Genomic DNA, 4,416 nt, shown 5'->3' on the forward strand with positions numbered 1-4,416 from the left:
CAGTGCTAATGACACCCACCGTTGAAAACTTTCTAAGGGCCACCGATGTCTTTTTTTTACCATCCAAGCTATTAATAAGGTCATTTAGACGTAGATGAAGTGAAAAAATAAATATCAGCTTGATCCGAAACTTCTCCAGCTCCCAAGAAGTTTTTAATGGTGGAAGTGCAATACCGAATTTGTGGTCCACTCAAGCCTTGTTCCTGCCTAATGTTTTGCATGATACCTTATAATGATCTGAGAAAAAAGATTAATGGCGTGGATAAAATACTTACTCACGGTGGGCCCCACAGAGCCCTGCCCGCATGATAATAGGTTGGATGCAATCCGTGTCCTTTCAGGTAAAAGACCCCAAAATGTCCTCACGCCCGCCCTCACTTTCAATCTCCCTCTCCCATTCCCTCTCTCACTCACCCTTGTCGTCTCCCTCTCTCGCTCCCTCTCCCTCTCTCAATCTCGCTGCCATTCTCGCGGGCTGCAACAAGTTCACAACCCTAAAAGGTCTCTCTCTCTCTCTCTCTCTCTCTCTCTCTCTCTCTCTCTCTCTCTCCCGTCAATCTCTCTTCCTCTCGATCGGACTGTTAGCTACGCTCAACTGCAACAACCCAGAAACCCATCTCCGCACACAGGGGGTTTGAATCCATTGAGTGCATTGACAAATGGGGTTGATATAAGGGTTAAGGTTTTGATTTTAGCACATGATTCTTGAAATCGATGTTAATGGAGTGGACATCTATTCTAATTTTGGATTAAAATGCCAGCCTCATAGAAAAAAACATGCTCAAGGTTTTTATTCAAGCCAACATTTGTACATGTATGGTCTTCATAGATCTGGTTGATTCATCTTGCAAACCACAATATGGATTGGGAATGAACTGAAGGGCTAATGCATTGAACAATCCCAACCATCTAATCATTATACTTGCCTCCTATTGCATATTATGTGTTAAGCCTATTGGTCACATTTACAGGAAAGTCATTGGCTTCCTAGGATTTTTTTATTGAGAATATTTTCAGTTCATTGCAAAGCTCCTTTTATTTATGTTTTTTTTTTCTTTTTATTTTTCGTGGAGACTGGTTGATTTTCAGGAAGATTTTTCTTTCCTTCAATTTTTTATTACATCGAATGTTGTTTTGTTTTTTTTTTCAATTGGCTTTGATTTTTCGAAAGGCAATAATTTTTGTTTATGGCCTTATGTAGTATGGTTTGTGTCACAAAGAATGAAAGATTTAGATTAAGTTGTTGTTTTAAGAAAGGCATGTATGATTACATGATGCTTGTTAGATATTTGATGAAATGGGCTTTTCAAGTTTGGTTGTTTGGATGATGCTTGTTAGATATTTTATGAAATGCCCAAGAGAAATCTTGTTTGGGTAGAAGTAATTCCATAGTTTGTGTATGAAATAAGTATTCTTTTATTCAGTTATTCTATATAGTTTGTGTAAAAGCAATTCCAAAAAACAAAAGATAAGAAAAAAAAAGGAAAAAAAATACACTGTGTGATTTTTGTTCTTCAATCAAATTTCTGTTTTCTCTTTTGTTCTTCAAAAAAAAAGAAAAAATATTGCAATTTGAATACCCATCATGCTTGCTCACTTTTTATCCTTTTTTTGGCAAAAGCCGATCTCACTTTTATGCGTTTATGATCTTCTTCTTCTTCTTTTTTCTTTCCTTTCTGTCTTCCTAATCTGTTATTTGATTTGTTGGCAGAGTATTAGTATTATCTCTATGCGAATACCCAGTCTAAACATGGCATTAGCGTTTCTCGATCAGAACCATCTAGGTAGTGGGGCCCATTATGTGTCTTTCACCACTAAGAAATCATTCTAAATGATTGATCCCACTTCCTGTCCTTGTAGCCATCAAAATGGATTGCTAAGGTGACAAGGCTACATATAGTGATAGTAAATGGAAGGAATATGATTTAGGAAGTTCGGAACTCAGTAAAATAGCAAAAGCAATCATATCCTTTTGATTGTGGAGCACAATTCAGAGAACCCCAATTGCATGAGATCCTTTTTGCTTGGGCAGTCTTAGAAAAATGTCCAAGAAATTTCACACACTAGAGCCCCCCCTCTCTCTCTCTCTCAATCTTGATATATAGTATGGCCCTCTTTCTCTCGATCTTGATATATATTACGGCCCATGAGAAAAGAATCCACTTGTGCTTGTAAACATTATATAACCACCTGTTTCATCACTGTTTCAGTTTGAATTTGCACCATCAACCCTCTTTCTCAAAAGCTGGTTTTACTGTCATTTTCTTGAATCAAATCATATATAAGGTACTTTCCATTTTTTTGGGAAGAGAGACTTTTCAAGCCATGCCTTTTCAAACCAGTAATTTGTTACTCCATTGGATTTGGTAAGATTGGTGTATGTCATTGGTGGATTTGTTACTCCTCGAGGTGGGCCTTGCCTAGTGAATGGCTTGGATCCCACAAATGTATGTCATTTTGGCATGTGTTTTACTGTCATTTTCTTGAATCAAATCATATATAAGGTACTTTCCATTTTTTTGGGAAGAGAGAGGGCATGTTCGAGGTAGGCCTTGCCTAGTGAATGGCCTGGATCCCACAAATGTATGTCATTTTGGCATGTGTACCAACAGTCCATGTTGATGTTAAGATTCAATTTTATGGTACTTTCCATTTTTTTGGGAAGAGAGAGGGCATGTTCGAGGTAGGCCTTGCCTAGTGAATGGCCTGGATCCCACAAATGTACGTCATTTTGGCATGTGTGCCGACATTGTCCTCTATAACTACCTCTTAGTATCTCTGTTTAGAGCACTCATGTTTAGAGCTAATTACCTTCTATGTTTGCCAAAACAGGAACAGGTTTATGGATGGTAATTACCAACTACTTCATGTGCATAAGGTATAAGTGCACAAGATTCAGGTATGCAAGCACAATGGTTCGATTTTCAGATCCATTGCTGCAATGACAACCGGATATCAGATCTAGTGAAGACAACAAAGAAGAAACAGGTCTAGACAAAAATGTATTTCAAGCTGGCCAATACTCTTGTTATGTTTTCTATTGATTTCATAAAATGAGTATCATCGCTTATTTTAATAAAAGAAGCTTTCAATTGATGACAAGGACCATCATGTGAATGTCTTGTAGGTATTTTTCGTCACTAATCTTGAACTAGTGCAAATGATTGAATTTGTAAACTCTACCATTCTTACCTGCAGGTTTTATGAAGGTGTTGTGCAATCTTATAACCCAGGAAAGAAGAAACATGTGGTAAACTATGAGACTTGTGTACTTCTCTTAATTATCCCTGTCCAAACTGTCCCCTTTTTTGAAGACTCGCTGAATGATATTTGCTTCAAAGATACTATATGACGATGGAGATGTGGAAGTTCTCCAGTTAGATAAGGAGCAGTGGGAGGTTATTAGTGAAGGTTCCGAGCCTAGCAAGGTATTGATCTATCTATTATCGAGCAATCTTTTCTTCTTTGGCTAAATTGCAATTTTTTAGCACGGAATATAATGTGTTCAACCTTTTTCCAGTGACTTAAATCATCGAATGTTTCCCCATCCAAAGGAATGTCAGTATCACTGTCAAAAGCTTTTCTTTCCATGATTCAGTTTTGTGTCTGCATTTATCCAACTTGTTTGGTATTTTCTAATGAATTATCCAACCCATTTTGATTTTTGGATATGTAGATGATCCTTTTTTAATTTCTTCTCTCTTCATTTGTAGATTATCAAAGCCTTTCCATTTCCCATAATTTGTTTCATTTAATAGGATTCACTGAAAGCTCTAACACCCTTCTTGATGGACGGGTTCTTTTCAAGTATAGATGGGACAACGAATTTTAAGTTCAATCCATGTTTCTTGAAAAGTTCAATGACACGTGTCAACTACTGTAACACCCTATGGTGGAGTAGACTAAAATGTTTCTCTGAGATTTCAAAATTCACAAACTACAACTAGGGACCTGACCCATTAGAACATTTTTACTTCTCCTAGTTCCATTGAGACTTTGTTTATATTATGGGAGGGACATGGTGAGACAATCTCAGCTAAGATTAGGATCAAGAATCTAATTCATATAGATCTCCCTTTGAATCATCATTTACAATGAAAATTCTAGTTAAGTGCAGAAAACATTGCTAGCTATTCAAATAAATGTGTCTCTTGATTGTCACTTAAAAGTGCAAATTATTTTTTGCAAGTGCCTGAGATCATGAATACCTATCAATGCAATATAAGGCATATATGTGTATGCATGCAGATGTGTAGGGACTAAACAAGAACATGCAGATGTGCAGGGGCTAAATAAGAAAACAAGTTAGATTGAGATTTAGGCAAAAAAAAAACATATATGAATTTGCATTTGGCCCTTTTTTTTTTCTTCCTTTTATACAACTATCTAATGAATGGGATGCTACCAAAATTGAGG

At 36.7% G+C, this 4,416-nt stretch overlaps 1 long non-coding RNA gene across 2 annotated transcripts; it reads left to right on the top strand.

Moving 5' to 3' along the window:
• The first annotated feature begins 371 nt into the window (after positions 1–371).
• On the top strand, positions 372–3,991 carry LOC131230364 (uncharacterized). Of its 2 annotated transcripts, XR_009163992.1 has the most exons (4): positions 372–501; positions 3,199–3,250; positions 3,342–3,428; positions 3,521–3,991. It is a non-coding gene; the product is annotated as an uncharacterized LOC131230364 (long non-coding RNA). The 2 variants fall into 2 exon arrangements; XR_009163993.1 differs by lacking the exon at positions 372–501 and having other exon boundaries at positions 3,121–3,250.
• The last annotated feature ends 425 nt before the right edge of the window (positions 3,992–4,416 follow it).

The sequence above is a fragment of the Magnolia sinica genome, chromosome 2, assembly GCF_029962835.1.
Source record: "Magnolia sinica isolate HGM2019 chromosome 2, MsV1, whole genome shotgun sequence".
NCBI classification, from domain to species: domain Eukaryota; kingdom Viridiplantae; phylum Streptophyta; class Magnoliopsida; order Magnoliales; family Magnoliaceae; genus Magnolia; species Magnolia sinica.